The sequence below is a fragment of the Phacochoerus africanus genome, chromosome 11, assembly GCF_016906955.1.
Source record: "Phacochoerus africanus isolate WHEZ1 chromosome 11, ROS_Pafr_v1, whole genome shotgun sequence".
Lineage (NCBI taxonomy): Eukaryota > Metazoa > Chordata > Mammalia > Artiodactyla > Suidae > Phacochoerus > Phacochoerus africanus.
Genome location: NC_062554.1, coordinates 114,929,507 through 114,951,687, shown reverse-complemented (window position 1 = coordinate 114,951,687; position 22,181 = coordinate 114,929,507). Strand labels below are relative to the sequence as shown.

The following is a 22,181-nucleotide window of genomic DNA, read 5'->3' as shown; positions in this document are numbered from 1 at the left end:
TAGTTGGATTTGTTTCTGCTGTGCCACGACGGGAACTTCAAAATCAGATTGTTGATAAAAAGATTGGAGTGAAGCATGAACATGAGAAGACTTGGAGTCAGACAACACTTGGCTCTGCAACTTAGTGTTATGTGACTGGGTGAATTCTCATTCTTTTTGTGCCATAGTTTACTGTTCTCTGAAATTGGAATAATTTTTTTTTGTCTTTTTTTTTTGTCTTTTTGTTGTTGTTGTTGTTGCTATTTCTTGGGCCGCTCCCGCGGCATATGGAGGTTCCCAGGCTAGGGGTTGAATCGGAGCTGTAGCCACTGGCCTACGCCAGAGTCACAGCAACGCGGGATCCGAGCCGTGTCTGCAACCTACACCACAGCTCACGGCAACGCCGGATCGTTAACCCACTGAGCAAGGGCAGGGACCGAACCCGCAACCTCATGGTTCCTAGTCAGATTCGTTAACCACTGCGCCACGACGGGAACTCCTGAAATTGGAATAATTTTAGTAACTCCATTATAGGATTGTTGTATTAAATGAGATAAGGTATATAAATCATTTAGCAAGTATCTCATGAATAATGGATTCAATAAATGTCACCTGTAGAGGTTATGATCACCCCATCCCTCTACCTGCCACTCCAAGCCAAAACAGAAGAGAACCACTGACATATATATATATTAATCACCTTGAGTGACCAGAAAATATCTAACTAAAAATAGAGTAGCGAATAGAGTCATCTTAGCTTTGTTATGTAAACTGATTTAAATAATGATGATGATGAAATTTTTAGTTTAAAAGGGCATACAGTAACTGCCTGATAAATGCAGTTATATATTCGTGTTTATTCAATTTCTGATAATGACGTAAAAACAAAATGTGGTGTGTATATACCACTCTGCCAAATTCCCCTGTTCTTGTTCTTATTTTGAAGGTGAGGATATTTAACCTTAGGAACATGGAATAACTTGCCTAAGGTCATAGAATTAAAAACCTAGGATTCTATACCAAAACACCCAGGATGTTAAGCTTGAGATTTTTCCACTTAGTGTATAATATATCCTTCTATATCTTTATTCTTCTATACTGAAAACAAGAAACAGAGTGCCTGAGGAACTAGAAGAAAAACCAGAAAGAAGTACAGCCTCAAACTATGAGGGCAGAATTTTATAAAGGAAGAATGACTGACATCATTGAATGTCACTAGGAGATTAAGAGAAAGATGAAAAATGTAGATAGACATTTAATTTTGAAATATTAAATTAACTGCTGCCCTTGGTCGCCATTAAGTCTTTATATAAAAACTAGAAGTTGTGTTTTTTGACCTAAAATTTGCTGTTGGAAACTAGCCAACTTTGAAAGTCATCAAATAATAATTGAGTCAGTGGGCAGGGCAAAAGAGAATTTCTGGCAATAACAACTTATGTCCATTTGACAAGGCAGGCAGCTGCTGTGTTTCTTGTGTGTTAGTAAGAATTTATCTTGAAATACAGCACCTTAGTTTTACATAAATGAATTACAAACATGATCTTACTTAAGATGTTTCCTGCAGACCTTGGGCAGGAAACCTATTTTGTATGCAGCCCCCTTCACAGATCTTACATTCTTAGGAGGCTTCTAGTGATGAACTGGCCAAATTATATCATCAAATCAGTTTATTTCAAGAATGTTTCTGGTACCTGGGACATGTGCCCTGGAAATCTTCTCTCCTTGCTGTGCCTCCCATTTCCTCATTAGAAGTGGAACACACTTGTATAGAGAGATGGTTTCTCCATATTTATACAGTCACTATATACTAGCTGTGCTCTAGCATTATATTTGATTTCTTAAGATGTTAAGTGCAGTTTTTTCACACCTTTGTATCATGGTACTGACATAAATGATGGTGATGGTGTTATTTAAAGAGACAAAGACAAGTGCTATTAAAGTCTTATATCCTAGCCAGAATATGAAAGGAAGAACAAAATTTTTTTTTTTTTGCCAATAGTAGGGAGGCTAGGGATAACCAAAAATGCATCATTTTGAAGGATCAAGAAGAAGAGTATTGAGATACTTAAATGCATTCAATCATTAGTTTAAATAACTAATTGAACATCAATTCAAGCTTTGTACAAAGTGCTGATGATACAGTAGTTAATTAACAAGGCAGTCAAAATCTTCGGACACATGTAGTGGGAGAACATAAGAACACATTCTTAATTGCAGGTTGTTGAGGAATGCTATAGAAAATAAAAATGAGACTGACTGTCTCCCACTTTAGTTATCTGAGAGGATTTGGATGACATTTCTCTTCAATGGCAAATCTTACTGGGTAAAGAATTTAGGTCTGATACAAGAAGGATTCAGATCTACGCTAACATTTGTATGCTTGCTGGGGTTCTTGGTGGTGTTATGCTTCCCTTGGTGTAATTGTCCCTCTTCTAGTCATCATACTATTTCTATTAGGAATCTTTTCTAAGAGCTTGGTCATGTAACAAAATGATTAAGAACACGAGTTTTGGAATAAGACTGACTGGAACTCCAGTATCAGTTTTGTCATTGATAAGCCGCATATCATTAGTCAGGGTGCTTCATGTCCATGAGTTTCAGTTTCCGATCTGTTGAATGGGGGCAATAACAATACTTACTTCATAGGATGATTGTGAAGGTTAAATGAAATGAATCCCCAAAGGTTTTAGCATAATGTCTGATTCATAGTTAGTATCTATTATTGTTGAAATTAATATGTTCATTTATTAAGTACTAAATATGTTTCAGCTTTATGCTAAGTAATTTACATGTAAGTTGATAGTATCTCTTCCTCGTTATTACTTTTTACCCCTCATTTTTTGTTTCTACTGTTGAAATTCCTAGAAGGCCTAGAAATAGAACGTCTCCTGAAAATTGGAGTCAGTAGGCCAGAAGAGCTATTCTGGTCATGGTAGGATGCTAATCTCTGACTACCAGGTTTAAGACTCACTTTCCTTCAGCTCTATATTTAGGCCTATTTCTGGTTATTCTCATGGTTGATACATCAGAAACTGGTTGGACAGAACACCTCTGGTGCAGTTACATCTATGACAGATGGTAACTGCCACAAATTCCCCCATGTTCTTCACCCCAGACAGGTTTCTGTCTCATCACTGTGGAAGGTGGAAGGTTGAATATCATGAAACTATGTGCTGCTTTCTTTTTTACCACAGGCAGAGTTTCACTCTGGTTGAATAGGTTCAAAGAGGAGGTTTCGTTCCAACTGGTGGACTTACAAACATCTGGGACATTTGAAGCATTATTATGATAGCTGATTTGTTCTGAAGAAGTAGGGCTCTTCCTATATTTTAGGGACTATAATTGTGTGTCCTTGTATGAAAGGGAGAGAAATGCTGCCTTTAGAAATCAGTGTTCTCTCACAGCATCGCAGTTAGATGTCACACTTAACATCCAGCTACAAAAATTCTTGCAACAGTACTGAGTACCCTGTGGAGGTTGGGGGGCTCAGGAGTCTGGTTCTTGGAATAAAGAGGTTAGAGGTGAACAAGTTCTTTCTGTGATTCTGCACCTTTATCCCAATGGCCTGTTTTAGTCTCCCTTTCTAAAATTCAGGTAAATGCCAGTTTTCTTGTCAATAATAGTCAATTTTGGGGGTAAATTTTAAATGTAAAATAAGAAATTTTTGCCAAGTTGAGTTTAATAAATGAATAATGGTCACAGGAGCTAACCAGGAATGTAACACGGTTAGACATCAGCTACTTTTCTGTGGTCTGGAGGCTCTGATTCAGTGATTCTTCTTTGCCCTCTAATCATAAACATCTTCTCTGCTCCTTCATTCTTTCCAGCTTGGTGTACTTTTCTCCTGGGCAAGATTATGGTGGGTCGACTGCTATCATAGTGTGTGAGAGTCTTTCCCAGTCGTGGCAAGTTGGAAGGAACTGTATACACTCTGAGGATATTAGTTGAGAGGTGAGGAGAGGAGAAGGAATAGGATGATTGGGAGAAGTCTGGAGCCTGTCCTTTAAAGGGTGTCTTCCAAGGGAAAAGTTTTACTCACTGGACAGCAGAGTTACAGAGACAGGGATATTTGGATTAATTAATTAGTTAATCTTTCTGTAAACCAGTATTGAGGTTTTTTTTTTTTTTTCATAAAACAGTTGTCACTGGCCTTCTTTCTTGTTGCTCTCTCTTTGGCAGAGGTTAACATAGTTAACTTTTTTTTTTCCCCTGTTTTTAAATTTTTTAAAATTTAATTTTATTGGACTATAGTTGACTTAGATTAAGTTAGTTTCAGGTGTACAGCAAAGTGAGTCAGTCATAGATATAAATATATCCATTCTTTTTTTCCCATATATGTTATTACATAGAGAGATCTTCCTGTGCTATACAGTAGGTTCTTGTTAATCATCTATTGTATCCAGTATGTGTATATGTTATTCCCACCCTCCCAGTTCTTCCCTCCTTGGTTTTGAAATCTATTTGTTTCTGTCTTTTAAATAAGGCCCTTTGTATCATTTTTATTAGATGCTACATATGAGTACTATCATATGATATTTGTTTTTCTCAGACTTTCTTGACTGAGTATGGTAACCTTTCGGTCTATTCATGTTGCTGCAAATGGCATTATTTCATTCTTTTTAATGGCTGAATAAGATCCCATTGTATATATGTACCACATCATCTTTATCCATTCTTCTGCTGATGGACACTTAGGTTACTTCCATGTCTTGGCTGTTGTAAATAGTACTGCAATGAACATTGGGTGCATGTATCTTTTCAAATTAGAGTTTTATTGGGATATATGCCCAGGGGTGGGATTGCTAGATCATATGGTAGTTCTATATTTAGTTTTTTAAGAACAGCAATTGAAAATTTTTTTTTCCAACAATCAAAACCACTCTTCCCAGGGACATAATGTGTGTCTTTGGGATTATAATTTTTGTGTGTAATTCCTGCTTCTTCCAGAAAACACTGGTCATAAGAGATCTGCAGATGTTTACAATGGAATGAATTTGGTCTCATCCTACCAATCATATTAATTGGAGGGGCCATCAGAGTGATGTACTCATAAAGGTATGGAATGAGGCAATTCTCCATGGTGTTTTTATACATCTCATGTCAGCTTTTGTTCCTGACTATCTTTTCAAAAATCAGATAGCACATAGCCTTGGAAATTAGAGATAGTGTCTGCCTTTGGGTCAGAAAGCAGATTTATTTCCTGACTAGGATAATAAAGATGATAGCCATTTGTGGGGTAGAGTTTGTAAAGGACTTTTTGGAGTCCCAGAAAATTTCCTAAGCTCTGGCTTCATTGTCTGGGACAGGGTCTTCTTGTGCAGCACCCACACAGGCCCTCTTTCTCCCCACAAAGGATTTGGGGACAAGATTACAGATGTGAACATGGAGCTCAGGCTGCCTGCTCTACTCTGATTACAAACTTTCTAAGTCAATTTGAGCTTATTGTTTCTTTACCTATTAAATTTTGAAAATGTAGCAAGTCAGTTTAACACCTACACTCCTGATTAGGGATTGCTCAAACCCTTGACAAGAATTAGACAAATGACTCAGAATAGTGGTCAAAATATGTTAATAGGCAACTCACAGAAGGGGAAATCTAAATAAACATAGATATAAGATAAATATATTCTTTATCAAAATGCATAAAAAAAGAGATCTTTTTAAAAACTTAACAAATTGACTCAATTAAAAAAATATAGTTAAGTTTTGATGCTGGTTGGACAATGAAGAAAATAGGCATCTGGTACATTGCTAGTAGGAGGGCGAATCTTACTGTGTTATTTCCTATTGCTTTATAATGTTCCCACACATTTAGTGGCTCAAGACAACACAAGTGTGTTATCTCACAGTGCCTGTAGGTTGGAAGTCCAGGGATAGCATGGCTGGATTCCCTGCTCAGGATCATAGTGTTTGCTGGGGCCACAGTTCTTACCTGGGGTTCTTCCAAGCTCACTGGTTATTGGCAGAGTTCATTTCCTTGTAGTTTTAGGACTGAGGTCCCTATTTCCTTGCTAGGTTCCAGGCACAGGCTACTCTTAGCAATCTTAAGTAACCAAATTCCTTAACATGTGGCCCTCTCCATCTTCAAACCAATAATGGCAAGTTGAAGTCTTCTTGTGCTTCAAATCTGTGACTTCCCTTTTTATGGTCAGCTGGAGGAAACTCTGCTTTTAAAAAGCTTGTGTGATTCTGTAAGGCCCATGTGGAAAAATCTCCCTTTTTTAAGGTCATATAACATAATCGAGGGATCTGAAACATTCATAGTACCGTGGATTATTACAAGGGGCATACATGGTGAAGAGGGGAAGGTCATTTTAGAATTCTGCCTGTCATAGTTACTATAATTGGAAAAAGTAATCTGACAGTATCTTTTGCAACTAAGCATACATATACCTTTTAATTCTTTTAGGACTCCATTTTATAGATATTAGTCCATCAACATATAAGAATACAAATCCAAGGGTGTTTATTGCTTTCTTTGCAGTAACTCCAAATTAGAGTTATCAGTTCTTCATCAAAAGGAGACTGCTTGTATACATTATGGTTTATCTGTAACGTCTTAATATGAGTAGTTTAGATTTTTTTTTCATTGATTTGGATAGTGAAAAAGCAAGTAGTTGAGCAAAGTATTTAACAATAAATATAATCATACTTTGAAAAGAAAATTATGAAACTGTGTGTGTGTGTGAGCGTGAGTGTGAACATGGAGAAGGATGGACACCAGTCTGTTAATTTGATTACCTCAAGTGGCTAGAAATGGAAAGAGTTAGATGGGGTGGAGGATGGGGTAAATGTTAGTAACTTTATCTTTATACATCTCTTCATTATTTCATTTGTTACAACTATATATTGCTTTTCTACTTAAAAATAATAAATATTATAAAAGCTAAACAAAAGTAATATGTGTTCCTTATAGACAGTTTGCAAAACACAGTAAAGCTTATAGAAACAAATACAGTTACTCAAAATAGAAACATCCAGACATATCTTGTTAAAAGTTTGCTGTAGTCTTTGCACTTATATGCCCAAATTCATAATATAAATATTACATTGAAACTTGATCTTTTTCATTCATATATCATAGATGAAAATCCATTCTTACCTACGTTCTATACATGTTCATGAATATTTTCTTGTAAGGCTGCTATTTAATCCTTAAACATTTAAATCTTTAATTTCTCTATGGTTTATTTTGGTTGACAGTGCTTAATGGAATCAATCATTATCTGTATTTTCCAGCTGGTTAAGCTGTTTGTTCCTATAACATTTATCAAATAGCTGTCCCCAATGATTAGGCCTACCACTTTTATTATATACTAAATTGTTACATGTGTTTCTGAAAATTCCTTTCTGTTCTACTAGTAAAAGTGTAGTCTGACACTGCCACTGAATTTAAAAAATGTATTATAGCTTTGTAGTATGCCATAATATCCTGTATGGAAATCTTCCCGATCCTAAACATTTCTAACAGTTTTTGTTTTTTACTTCCTTTTATATACCTTTAATTCCCTCACTGCTTTCTCATTTGCTTGCTTTAATCCTAATCCTGTCTGATCTGTGCCTGCCCCTGAACAGCCCATTGTGATTGGGAAAAAGTACAACCATGTTGACTTTTTAAATTTGTGATCATTTACCTTAACCATCATGCTGCCCCGCCATGTATTTCCCTAGGCTCTTCACTCTCCCACTCTCCTAGATGATTATTTTGTACCATCTTTTATCTTCATATCTCTCTTCCCCTATCCTCACTGTCAGTTGCAGACTCTACTTCCACCTCAACTCCCTATCTTCTAAGCATTCGAGAGCCCCAGGGCTCAGTCGTTGGACCTCTCTATGTCTGTATTTGTGGTCATTCCCTGGATGAGCTTGTTTAGTCTCATGACTTTAACTGTCACTTGCATGCTGATAATTCCCCAGATTACAACCCCAGTCCTGATCTCATCTCTGAACTCCAGAATCTAGCATCTAGCTGGTACTCATCTTGACTTTGAGGTGTAGCAGGCTTCTGAAACTTAACAGGCCCAAAAATTGAACTCCTGAATATTCCCCCCTCAACTGATTCTGCTCTTGGTCTTCCCTATTTTAGTACAGGGCAAATCTAATTTTTCCAGTGGCTCAAGTCAAAACAACCTTGACCTCTCTTTTCCTTGCATACCACACCTCTGTTCTGTCAGTAGATCTTGCCGCATTTACTTTCAGAGTATGTCAAGAGTCTGACGGCTTTTCAGCACCTCTGCTATCATCAGGTTTGAGGCACCACTGTTGTACCACTGGGTTACGGGGTTTTTACTGGATTACATTATACAATTGGATTACTGGATTATTGCAGTAGCCTCCTGGCTGGTCTCTCTGCTTCTTCCCTTAACAACCCCTTCAGTCTGTCCTCAGCAGGCAGCCACTGTGAAACATAAGTCAGATCATGTCATCCTTTTAATTAAACCACAACATTTTGTCGTTATTATTTCATCTACTGCTACACCTATGTCCTAGACCCCTTTCAAAATAGTGTGTTTTTGGAAATTCATTTTTTAGACTAGACATGGTAAATATATGTAATCGTTAATTTATTTGACTTAGTAAGCTGCATGCACGTACTATATTTTCATATATAAAACTGGATTTTTTAAAAAATCATGGGAGTAAATGTTGTATTCTGACCATCTGAGCTAAAGGCTATATCGTCAGTGACATGGCAGATGACTTCTTATCACATATTTTAAGGCTATGTGTTTATGACTGCTGCCTTTATTACTACCACTCATGGTTTCAAATATAGTAGCTACATAATGTCATGATATTATAACCCTTTTAGTCCTTAGTAATTTTCATTGCTCTCAAGTCTACTTTTTCTGGTATTAAGTAAGCCATTCTTGCTTTCCTTTTTGATTATTTACACGATATATCTTTTTCTACTTTCTTACCTTCAACCTGCTATGTTATGTGTGAAATGAAATTCTTGTAGACAATAGCTGGATTGTGTTTTAAAAATCTCTGCCAACCTCTTTCTTTTAGCTGGTGTAAGTCTGCCATTTTGTTATTTGTCTTCTGCTAGTTCCCTTTTTTTCTTGTTCTTTTTCATTGCTTGCCATCTGGTGGGTAACTTGAACGTTTTTAGAGTTTCATTTTGATTTCTATATGGCATTTTAAAATTATGTTGTATATATCTAGATATTTCTGTATATACACATAACAGTCTACTGGTGTTGTTTTTTTACCACTTCTGATGGAGTCTAGAAACCTTACTTTCATTTGAGATCTCCTTAACCCCTTCATCTTTTAAGTACAACTGTCTTAAATGTTTTCCCTGCATACATTGAACACATCAGATGGTGTTTTAGCTTTGTATCAACCGTAGAATATTAAAGAGTCTCATGAAGTGAAAGATGGGCATTTGTATTTTTCATTTTTTTTGCTCATTCAACTGGTCTGCTTTCCTCTTAGCAGGGGCAGGCAGCCTTCTTGTGTTACTATTTTCTTTCTTTGTGGATTTTTTTAAGCAATTCTTTAAGGGTAAATCTGCTAGCAATAAATTCTCTTATTTTCTCTTAATTTTAATGAGGATATCTTTGTTTCCCTTTTGTTTCTAGAGAGTAGCTTTGTCAGATACAGATTCAAAATTAACAATTCTTTTCTTTAAGCATTTGAAAAATATTGTGTCGTTTTATTTCCCCTGGCCTCCATAGTTTTAGATGAGAAATCTGCCATTGTTTGAATGATGTACCTTTACAGGAACACCTCCTCTCCTTCCCCTTCCTTCTCCTGTCTGTCTTCGTTCTCCTCTGCCTACTCTCTGAAAGTTAGATTCTGTCGTTTTGGCATTCTGGTGGGGAAGTGACTGGTGAGTTATCTTGGAAGCAGATCATCCCCAGTCAAGCCTTTAGATGGCTGTGGCCTTGGGTGGCAGCTTAAATGCACCCTTATGAGAGACAGTCACCCAGAACCATTTAAGTAATTCTTGATTCACAGAAACTAAAGTAATAAGTTTATTATTTTAAGTCACTAAGTTTATAGTAATTTATTATGCAGCAATAGATTAATTTCCCATAATGTGCATGAGTGGTTGCTCTTACATGTACAATCTAGCAGGTATTTTGTTTTCATAATTTAAAAAAATTATTATAGTTATTTACAGTGTTCTGTCAATTTCTGCTGTACAGTAAAGTGACCCAGTCAGACACACACACACACACACACACACACACACACTTATACATATGTTCCTTTTCTCACATTATCCGCTATCATGTTCCACTTCATGTGATTAGATATAGTTCCCTGTGCTGTACAGCAGGATCTCATTGCTTATCCCCTCGTAATTTGATGGACCTACTGGTATGCAGAATAAGAATCAGCATTTATCACATGTGCTGTACACATTTGGGGGAAAAGTGCACAACAGCTTTTTCTTTTATTCATCACTGAAATCCCATGTTATAGAAAAGCTATATTTCTCTTTGCTACTGATGATTTCATAAGCTGTAATGTAACCTGTTAAAGGTGCCTCAGGATATATAATTCCAAGATACCCACTATGTTTGCAGAAAGAACGGGTGTTGCCCTGCTAATAAAGGAGATTAAGTCTAAGTTCTGTTCCACACTTAAGTGTATATGGAGGATAATTATCAATAATATGCCTCTTGATCCTAATTTATATTAAAGGAAATAGTCAGTGACTGTATCTCTTCATTGCTGTGTAAAGAAATGGATAACATGTGAATATAAAACTAGCCCTTTGTCATACTAGGAACTCTAGATATCAAGAGTTAAAGGTTCTCACTTGAGTTTTTATAATAGCAACTGAGTTTAAAACATTTCTTAATATCACTGGTAATAAGATTGACAGTAATGAGCATTTATTTGATTCCTTATGGTTTGAATTCCCATTCGGTAGTTCCTGGATCCTCAAAACTTGAGAAAAACTCAGTAGACACATGGTGGACAATAAATGGCAGTTACTGTTATATCATTTTTTGAGAGCTCCCCAGATGTTCTGTGCTGTGATTGAGAATACACAGCGTACATAGCTAGGTATTAGGGAATATAAAAATAAATGTGACTGTCAGGCAGGCTCAGTACAGAACTAGAAAAGGTGGCGAGGCACATAAACTGATCATTTGGAAGTCAAGGGATGGTGGGGAAAATCACAGGGAACACAGTTCAGTTTGGATGGGGGGCTGAGAAAGCTTTCCCATAGGAAAGATATTTGAGCAGAATCGTAAAAGAAGAGTGATAATAGAGGCTGTTGATTGAGGGTTGGCTCAAGTACTCCCTATACTTTAGAAACCAGACAAGGAGGTGCCTATTCTATTTTGAGATGACCAAGACTCTCACCTGGTAGGAGGCCATCCCTCTTCTGTACAAAGTTGGGGCATATTTGAAAAATATATACATACTTCCAGTAACTTACCTTGTTCTCTCATATTGTATTTTTGCAAAAGCTTTTTTTGCTCTCTTCAATACCTTTTACTGCATCACCCATTAAACTAATTCATACCCATCTGTTAAATACTCATCCTATGTCACTTCCTCTTAGAAGGATTTCTCATTTTCCTTGTTGAATTGGATATTATCCTTCCATTCTCTTCCTACTCCAGCATGCTCTTTATATTCATTAATGATTTTTTTTGGTGTGTGTTCCAGTATAGTTTTAGCTTTTGGAATATAGACTTTATGTCCTATTAGGATGGCCTTATTATTATTCTTTTTTTTATTAATCCAACAAACAATCATTAAGACCTATATGCCAGGCACTACTGTGCACTGAGAATAAAGAAGTGATTAAGTAAGGTTTCTGCCATCAGAAGTCTGCAGTTTAGCAAGAAAAATAAATATACAATATATTCTAGTACGAGATACAGGAATTATGACAGAGTTTTGTAGTAGCACAAGGAAAAACCTAATCAATACTGTGAGGCTCACAGAAGACTTTAAGAGGAAGTAACCCTTGAATTGTTTCCTGAAAGATAATTAAGAATTTACTCAAGGGAAAAAGCGGGTTCGGTTGAAATAAACATTATGTTCAAAGGTGTGAATAGCCATTTGGGCATTTGGGGAAGCAATGCTGTTTCAGTATATCAGTGGATAGTGTGAAAGAAGAGGAACACCCATAATAGATGAAGCTAAAGGGATTGGCAAGTGAGAGCCTTGTATACCAGCTTAAACAGCTTAAACTCCAGAGCATGGAGGAGTTAAGGTTTATAGGAAGGGAATTTTGTCACTAATTTTACCATCCCTAGATGACTTTTGCAATACAGAGGATGGAGTAGAGGAGCCAGTAAGGCCAATTAGGAGGCTCTTACCACAAAAGCAAATTAAAGTCATGAATGACATTTTTAAAAAAAAAAAGCTAGAAATCATTTCTAGATCCTCAACTTCCAAATATATTCCTTAATTTTTTTTTTTTTTTTGCTTTTTAGGGCCACTGATCCGGCATGTGGAAGTTCCCAGGCTAGGGGGTGAATCAGAGCTATAGCTGCTGGCCTATGCCATAGCCACAGCACTGCCAGATCTGAACTACTTCTCCAACCTACACCACAGCTCATGGCAGTGCCAGATCCTTAACCCCCTGAGCAAGGCCAGGGATCAAATCTGCATCCTCATGAATACTAGTCAGCCACACCGGGAACTCCTATTCCTTAAAATTTACCTGACATTCCATCACCTGGGTCAGACAGTATTCTGGACTCCTTTCTTAGCTACTTTTCACATTTGGCCTCTCTCTCTTTTAGAAAAAAAAGTCCTATTTCTCGCTCATTCTGAATTTTACTAAGCTACATTGTTCTGGGAGTAAGAACTGGGACCATTTGAAATACTGGTATTGGAGAAATCACCTTTGGTCAAGGTACCATAAAGTTGTTTTTAGTTTGTTTTGTTTTACTTCCTTTGCCTTACATATATTTCCACGAAAGACAAAGCATACACAGAAACAAGATATTTTGCCTTGGGTTGTGACATTCAGAATTCAAATTTGCTGTAGAGTGGGGCAGTAAAATTATGGCAATTTTCACTTAACAGTTTGTTTTGTGTCCCTCCCCCAGTGCCACTGAATGTTGTAACCCTGAGGTATCCCAAGGGAGTGTCATAAGCCAACAGCAGAATTTTAGAAAGAACCTGGACGAAAGTCAAATTTATTGCCGTCATTAACAAATCTAGGGTAAGTTTCAGTCCCTCCTCTCTCTTTGTCTTTCTCAGAATTATAATTCAAAAGGGAGCAGATTGTTACAGAGAAGAGTATTAAGTAGCCTCTGCTAAATTGTCAGCTTCAAGATTTGATAGAAAGTATATTTAAATGTAGAGTTAAGTCGAATATTTACAAAAAATTAAATGTTTACATTTAAATACAGTAACATGAAAAAAATTATATGTAGTGTATTAATCGAGCTTCTCCAGAAAAAAAGAACCAATAGGTTGGAGGTATTTATTTACTTCACTTATGTATTATGAGAAATTGGCTTATGAGATGATAGAGGCTAAGAAGTCTCATCAGCTGTGGTCTGCAGTCTAGAGACCCAGGAAAGCCAGTGTTGTTCTTCAGTCTGGTCTGAAGTCCTGACAACCAGGGAGCTGACAGCGTAAATCTTAGTCCCAGGTCAAGAGGAGATAAGGTGAAATGTCCTAGTTCAAACAGTGAGGCAGGAATAAAAGGGGCGACTTTCTCCTTCCTCTACCTTTTATAGATTAGATGGTGCCCAGCCACTTTTTTTGCAAGGGTGATTGGGGGGTGGGGGGTGGGGTGGGTGTAGAGGCTACATTATTGAGTTCATGGATTCAAGAGCTAATAACATCACTCAGAAATACCTTTATAGACACAATCAGAAATGTTTAATCTGAGCACCCCATGGCAGGTCAAGTTCATACATAAAATTAACCATCACAAAGTGATTGCTGTGGTGTACATCCCAGATTCTCCCTTTAAAACCAAGATACCGATTTCTCTGGCTACTTGGAATGGTGACTTCTCACAGCCCTGTTTCCAACGTGATGGCTGCTTACAAATCTTTTAGGATTTGCCCTCTGCTGCCCTTCTCAATGCTATGGTCCTCCCTGGGGTCAGCCTTCATGTAGTGACTAGCTCAGTGTAGGCATATTAAGGCCCCACCACTTGCCTTCATTTGGGACATCTCCATAGGGCCATTCCTGCTTTAGGTCTCAAACTAAAGGAAGTGCCTCACCACAGGAGTAACAGCTACAACTTGTAAAAAATTAATAAACTGAAACGTCAATTAAATAGAGTTGGGAGATCAAAAAGGGGAACTTTCATACTCTGCGATAAAAGTGATAGCAGAGCCCAACAGGAAGAAGAAAAGCTCTTTTTTCCTGACAAGGTTTCAGCCAATGAAAGTCATGGGCTCTTTGTTTACTATAACCCTCCTAATTTCCTTTTCCCCTCTATAAAAGCATTCTCCTTTGCCTTGCAGTGTGAGAATTTGTATATGACTCACAGGGTTGCAGATCCTGAATTGCACTTCTCTGCTGATCCCAAATAAATCATCTTTTCAGGGAAATGTCTGTCTATTTCAGGTCGACAAAGTAATAATCATTTGTTAAGCATTGGTAAAAGCCCTTTTCTAGTTTACTTTCTAGAAATTGAGAAAGTGAATAACTGTAATTGCTGGGTAATAAATTCTTTAGTGAGTTAGGTGGTTTCCAATTTTTTGCTTTCAACAAAATTGCAATAGGATCAGATTGGGTTGTCAGATAATGCACATTAGATATAATTTCTGATGATAGCTTATTAAGTGATTTCTGAATGTAACTTGGAAAAAATCCAAAGAATTGAGTAAATTTACTACAGTAAATCTCCTTCAGTTCCCATATGTTTATATAAACAAGGTTTCACAATTTAATTTATAAAAACTAAAATAAAGATAATGCTGGATCTTATCTCATTTAGCCTGAAGTATTATTCAACCAAGGATAAACAAATTAAAGTGCCATTCACCTCATTAAATTACACTTCTGATAAAATTTTGCTTCTACATATTACTTGATAGGTTGTTTACTGCTAATAATTTTTGTTGTAATTTAATCCAGACAAGATTTTTTAATAGAGTCTTATAGTAGTAAGAAATAAAATAAAGAAATATCAACTAATATATTTATTTTATTGAGGGAAAATGTAATAGGGTAATAATTAAAAGTTAAAAATTTTAAATGTTAACTTTTTTGGATAAAAATCTGTGGAGGGAAATAAAATGGAAGTATGATTTCAAGGAGAAAAAAAAAATGATATAAAATTTCTAACCATTGAAGAAGTACCAACTTGTGTATTTTAAACAATAAATAATGGCAAGTATGAAGTTTCTCCTCTTCTCTTTGGACAAATATTAAAGAGTTTCAGTGTTGTTTTAAAATGTTAATACTTACAATATTGCAAGGATTATATAATTTTAACTATTTAAACATTAGAGAACTTTCAGATATCAGCTTACATATGTGTGAGGAAAGAACATAATTTTTTAAAACTTCTTTTAGGGGATATGTAAGCAATAAAAATTGGTTGCTGCCCTAGATGAAGATGCTCCTGCTTTATGCTCCCATAGGAAATTTGTAAACTCTCAATTGAATTTTATCATAATGTGATATTAATTTGTTTTGTGCAGTGGTTTATAATATCTGAAGGCAAGAATTCCTTGCTTAGCACTGTATCTCCAGAGCCTTCTATGTTGCCTGATATAGAGCAGCTCAATAATATGTATCCTTAAGCATCAAAACGTTATTCAAAGTGAAGAAAGCTGAAAACAATTTAAATGGCCATCAGTAGATGAATGGGTAAATGAATTATGGTAATCCACATGTTGGAATACTGTGGATATTCTAAAAACTTATGTTATCAAAGAATACTTAATATTAAGGAGCCAGGTCAGAGTGCTAGTCTAGATTCTGGTTTGATCTGTCATAGAGTTTTCCTGAATGAAAAAAAAAAAAAATGTAATCCCATGTTTTGGAGAAACCTCTCTCACAGCTATATATGCTGATGTAATAAATAATTTGGCTGGCCTTTGTCTCTGATTCCTGGGAGGCAGTCTCTAGACTCATGGAACAAAAATTTAGCTGGCTTTTATCCCTGATTTCTGGAAGTAGCCTTTAAATCTTTGAAATTTCTCAAGTGATAAGATTATCTTTGTTACTCATGGTGTGCCCTAATAGTTTATGCTGGGGAGATGACTCAAGAAGAGGAGCTGGCCATGTCGGAAAGACCAACCACATGATTAGAGATTGGGGCTTTGAGTCACAGACATACCAGCCTGACATTCAGGGAGAGAATGTTGGACCTGGAGACTGAATTCAACTACATGGGAAATGATTTAATTAATCATTTATATGTAATGAAATCCCAATTAAAAACTCTAGATACTGAAGCTCAGCTTAGCTCTTCTGGTTGGCAGTGCTCTATGTATGATCATTCATGATGTGCTGGGAAGGGTATCCTGCAGTTACTGTTAAGGGTATATCAACTCTCTAGCTCTATATTGTAATTTAGTTCTTGATTGCTTTTACAAACCCTGATAAGATTTCATACTGGCCCATTACATTGATGACATTATGCTAATTGGACCAAGTGAGCAAGAAATAGCAACTACTCTAGACCTATGGTAAGACATTTGCATGTCAGACCATGGGAAATCCAATAAAAGTTGATGGACACTCAGCCCTCAGTGAAAATTCTGGGAGCACAGTGGTGTCGGGCATGTCAAGATATTCCTTCTAAGGTGCAACATAAGTTGTTGAATCTGGTCCATCCTAAAACCAAAAAGAGGCACAATTCTTAGAGAGCCTCTTTGGATTTCGAAGTCAATATATTCCTCATTTGAATGTGCTACTCTGACCCATTGACTGAGTGACTCAAAAGACTTCTAATTTTCAGAGGAGTCCAGAACAAGAGAAGGCTCTGCAACAGGTCCAGGCTTCTGTGCAAGCTGCTTTATCACTTGGGTCATATGGCCCAGCAGATCCATTGGTGCTTAAAGTGTCAAGTGGCAGACAGGGATCCTGTTTGGAGCCTTTGGCAGGCTCCTACAGGTAAACCACAGCTACTTCTTTAGTTCCTTGGGATTTTGGAGAAAAGCTGTGACATTTTCTGATAACATCCATAAGGATACCTTCTCTTCTTTTGAGAAGTAGCTCTGGTCTACTACTGCTCTTTAGTAGAGACTAAACATTTAAGCATAGACCATCAAGTTACTGTATGAGCTATCCACCATGAATCTGATCCATTAAGCCCAGAAGTAGGGTATGGACAGCAGCACTGCATTGAGTAGAAATGGTATACATGTGATTGGGCCTGCACAGGCCCTGAAGGCACACGTTATATGAAAAAGTGGCCCCAGTGTCCATGGTTCCCGCTCCTGCTACATTGGTTTCTCTCTCCCATCCTGCATGCATTGCCTCATGAGTTTCCTGTGGTCAGTTGACAAAGGAGAAAAAGACTTAGGCTTGGTTTTCAGGTGGTTCTGTATGACATACAGGAAGCACCTGAAAGTGGACAGCTGTAGCAGTATGACTTCTTTCTGGGACATCCTGAAAAGACAATGGTGAAGAGAAATCCTTCCAGTGAGTAGAACTTTGAGTAGTGTATCTGGTTGTTCACTTTACCTGAAGGAGAAGTGGCCAGATGTGCAATCATATACTGATTCATGGACTGTGACCAGAGGTTTGGCTAGATGGTCAAGGACTTGGGATGAACAAGATTAAAGACAAGGAAATTTGGAGAAAGGTATGTGGATAGATGTGTCTGAATAAGCAAAAGATATGAAGATATTTGTGTCCATGTGAATGCTCATCAAAAGATGACCTCAGCAAAGGAAGATTTTAATAATCAAGTGGATAGGATGCCCCATCTGTGAATAACAGCCGCTTTCCCCAGCCACCCCTGTAATTGCCTGGTTAGCTCATGAACAATGTGGCCTTGGTGCAGGATTGGAGGTTATGCCTAACTCACTAACATAGACTTCCACTCACCAAGGCTGACCTGGCTTTGGCCACAAGTGAATGCTGTAGCCAACACTGAATTATAATATGGCATCATTCAGCTGCCCTGAACTCCAGATGATGGGGTTCAGGGCAGGCTGCCTCAAGATGTACCTGTTGGCATGTGGATCATTTCATGCTGAAAATAAGTAAAGGTCCAAATGCTTCTTGTCCTTTACTGCCTAAAAGAACTGAAGATAGGTGGCCTATCCCAGGAATGAGCTATCACTATCACCATGGATAACAAAATATGAACTAGGTATGGTATACAGGGAGGAACCTAGCAAGGCCTGTTTCATCCAAGTCCTGACTATGTCCCTTTGTCTTCGTTGGCCAGCAAACATTTGTTTATCAAACTTTAACTCTTTTTATCTTGCTGTGAATTACCTTACTTCCCTTTGAAGTCCCAGGCACTTGCCACCTCCTTGCTCCAGAATAGTATATGTACTTCATCTTGCCTTTCTGTCTTTGGAAATCTTCATGCTTTTTTGGATTACCTATATGTATGTAATAAATTGGACTTTCTCCTATTAGTATGCCTTATGTCATTTTAATTGCCAGCCAAATGAACTAAGAGGGGAAAGGGGAAAATTCCCCTTCCCCACAATTGATGGAGTCAGCAAGATAATTCACAGGCTGACAAAATCTGGATGAAAAGCTGCTTCCTCCTGAAGGCTCCTGAAGATGAAGAGATCCTGGGACGTCTGGCAAAGGGTGGCAGAATGTAAAATTTCTTACCATGTCAACCTCCCAGAATTTCAGTCTGTAGGATCTGATGGAGTGAAAGTTATGAGAATCTTTTTTTTTCCTTCACTCTAAATTTGGATTAGCAGGTGAATATATTTGTGCAGCTAGTTCCTTGACTCCTACTCTTTGGAAAATTGGTAGAGCACTCTGGATTGTTGATCCTTTTCTTCTCAGAGATAACCAGTGTCTTTCTTTGTCTCTGTCTACTGTGTCATTTGTCATAAGAAGTAAATTCTGTGGGGTTAGACACAGGCTTAGGCCCTATAAGCCTGGACCTGCCCTGGAGTCTGGTGAGTTTGTGGATCTCACCAGACTTGTGTCTGGTTAAACTTTGCTGGGGATTAATAGGGACATGAGGTAAAAGCTATGCTAGGGGATTTCTTGGAAGCCACAGCCAGATCCCTGGTGGGCATGGATCATGTATTTGACAGCCATTAGGGTATTTGTCACCTCAAGAAGGAACCCATGAAAGGATAATTTGGTCAAGGAATCAGTTAGATAGACACTAGGTCACCTGCCAAGCTCAAGAAAGTTTCTGTGCAGTGTGGTCCTCTGTAAAACATCATACACTCTCAAACCCTGCAGGTCATTCCTCTTAGGTGTTAGTGTGGCTCTAAGAAATCCAAAACTTACCTAAAGCTGTTAATGTATATATAAGAAAGAAAAGTGTAGATGAGGTTTTTCCTTCTTTCTTTTTATGTGTTCCAAAGAGCTTGGTGTTTCAGCCAATGAGAAAATCCTTTTGGGTATTTGATACTTGGAATTTACTGGGGTGCATCTGTTGGCCAGCTGAATAGACTGGGGTTCTGAGACATGAAGTCATAAACAGCACTCTCTTTGTCCGGCTATACAATGTCTCAGGGGAGTTTGTCATTAGAGGACTTAGTCCATAAGGGTCCTTTGTCATCTCAGTCTTCGTTGCTTATTAGTGCTGGAGAAGTCCATTCCAGTAAAACCTTCCTGGTGCCATAAATTAGTGGGTTTGTGGCTGGAAGTGTCTCACATTTTTGTGGGATACCAGAGATAATACCACACTGCCTGTGCCACAAAGATCTTTACTTTCTTAGAGTATTTTGAGGAGTGACCTTTGGATCATGGGGGCTGCAGAATCTGTATTCCCACCAGGAATGCTCTTGGAGTTGAGAATTCCTCCCTCTGTGCCCAGATGTCCTTTTCTTTTTCTGGTAGTGTTCCCTGAATCTTTAACAATATATCAGTAAGGTTACTAGAAGTCTCAAATGGAAAGGCAGTGGTTAATTGTTGTTTTGTAAAACCACTGTCTTGGCAGCCTGATCTGAAAGAGTTTCCTCTTACTTCTGCATTGTCAGACTTTGAATGACCCCATGCTTTAATAATAGCAAGTGTATTTGGAAGCAGAATTGTATCTAATAGTTCTGCTACTTGTTTTCCATTTTTGATAGTCTGTACTAAGGATGTTGAAATACTCTGTTTCCAAAGCATGCCACAATCATATGTCACCCTAAAAGCATAGCGTTTAAATATTAGCAGATTTTCCTTTTGCGAACTGGCAGGCACTTGGTAGTGCTATTATTTCAGCCTTTTACATTAGGCAAGGGAGCATTTTCAAAGACAGACCCTGGAGAAACAATGGCATGATAAACCTGGTACTTTCCACGAGGTTCTCGCAGATATGAACCGTCAGTGAATAATATAAAATCAGGAATCTCCATAGGTATTTCTTGAAGGTCAATTGTAGGAATAAAAGATTGTCAGTTAAAACAATACAATTATGTTTTCCATTATTGATGTCTGATTCTTCTGGGAGCAAGGTGACTGGATTAAATTTGTTATACCTGTGTGGAAAGTTATGTTTGGTGAGAGCAAGTCGAACTCATGAGAAATTAAATAGTTTGCTGAGTAATGTTTGTGATGAAAGTTCCGTAAAGCTTCCTCAGAGTGGGGAATAAAGGCAGTGAGAGGGTGATCCATGACTATCTCTTCTGTGGCCCGACACAGCACAGCTATTGCTCTGACAGCTCAGAGATAAGGGAGAGGCCCTTAGGACCAAATCTGGCTGTTGCCAGTAACAACCTATTGGTCAGTGGTAGCTGCCAGGTTGCTAGGTTAATATTCCTAGTGTAGTGACACCCTTGTTTTCAAATACAAAGAAAAAAGAGGGTAAATCATAATTTGGATGTCCTGAGGCTGGATGGAGCCTTTGCCAGGAATTTTTTTAGGGTGTATGTGGCTTCAAAATGTTCTTTTTCCCAATAAAGAGGTTCAGGTTGGTCTTGTTTAAGCAAATTATATAGTTCTTGGACCAATTAGAAAAATCTGGAGTCCAATTCCTGCAGTAACCTACAAGATCTAAGAATCCCCTTGAGTGCTCTTTTGTCTCAGGGGTGGGGAAAGTCAAAATGTCTTTTACTCTAAATAAGTTAAAAGCCTTTCTTTAAATATCATCATTTAAATATCATCTCACATTAACTTTGCAAAATTTTAATTTCTCCTTGGACACTTTATGTTCCTTTTAAGATAGCTTCTGAAGTAAGTAAAGGGTGTCTTGCTGTTTACCGAAGAATTCGAATATGACAGCAAATCATTTATATAGTATATCAGAACTGACTTATGAGGAAAAACTTAGATCATCTAAGTCCACCTTCGACATCTGAGAAAGTAAGTGGGATTTTAAGTATATCCTTGTGGCGTTACAGTCCACATATATTGCTGTTCATTCCAAGTGATGGCAAAAAGATACCAATCATCAGGATGTACAGGGGTACTAAAGAAAGCTCTGCAGAGACTTATCACAAAAAACACGTCACTGTTTTTAGGAATATAGGACAGTAATTTATGGGGGGTTGACACTATAGAATGGTGAGGAATACCATTGATTGATCTCACATCTTGTACAAACCTCCAACCCTTGCCCTTACTTTTTCTTTTTTAATTTTTATTTTACATTGGAGTAAGGCATATTTGCAATGTTGTTTTAGTTTCAGATGTATGGCAAAGTAATCCACTTATATATATACACACATATGATTGTTATTTTTCCCATGTAGATTATTACAGAATTTTTATTAGCGTTCCCTATGCTATGGAGTAGGTCCCTGTTGATTATCTAGTCTATATTTGGTAATATGTATATGTCAATCCCAAACCCTCAATCTATCCCTCCCTCAATAGCACATTTCCCCTTTGGTAACCATATATTTGTTTTCAAAGTCTTTGAGTCTGTTTCCGTTTTGTAAATAAGTTCACTTGTATAGTTTTTGAATCAGATTCCACATATAAGTGGTATATGATATTTGTCTGATTTTCTTCACTTAGTATGGTAATCTCTAGGTCCATCTATGTTGCTGCAAATAACATTATTTCATTCTTTTTCATAGCTGAATACAGCATTCCATTGTATCTATATGTACCACATCTTTTTCCATTCATCCGTTGATGGACATTTAGGTTGCTTCCATGTCTTGGCTATTATAAATAGTGCTGCAATGAACATTGCAGTGCATGCA

The 22,181-nt window shown here is 37.4% G+C and overlaps 1 protein-coding gene across 7 annotated transcripts in view; it reads left to right on the top strand.

The window, feature by feature from the left end:
• Positions 1 to 22,181, top strand: part of TNFSF4 (TNF superfamily member 4) — a 310,192-nt gene that overhangs the window by 187,284 nt on the left and 100,727 nt on the right. For 5 of the 7 annotated variants that reach the window (XM_047752312.1, XM_047752309.1, XM_047752310.1 and 2 more), the window contains one exon: positions 13,017 to 13,132. The gene's annotated coding sequence lies outside the window, so the exon portion shown is untranslated. Of the gene's footprint in view, positions 1 to 4,935; positions 5,035 to 12,561; positions 13,133 to 22,181 lie in introns of those variants that run through there. The other 2 variants (XM_047752315.1, XM_047752313.1) reach the window with 2 other exon arrangements.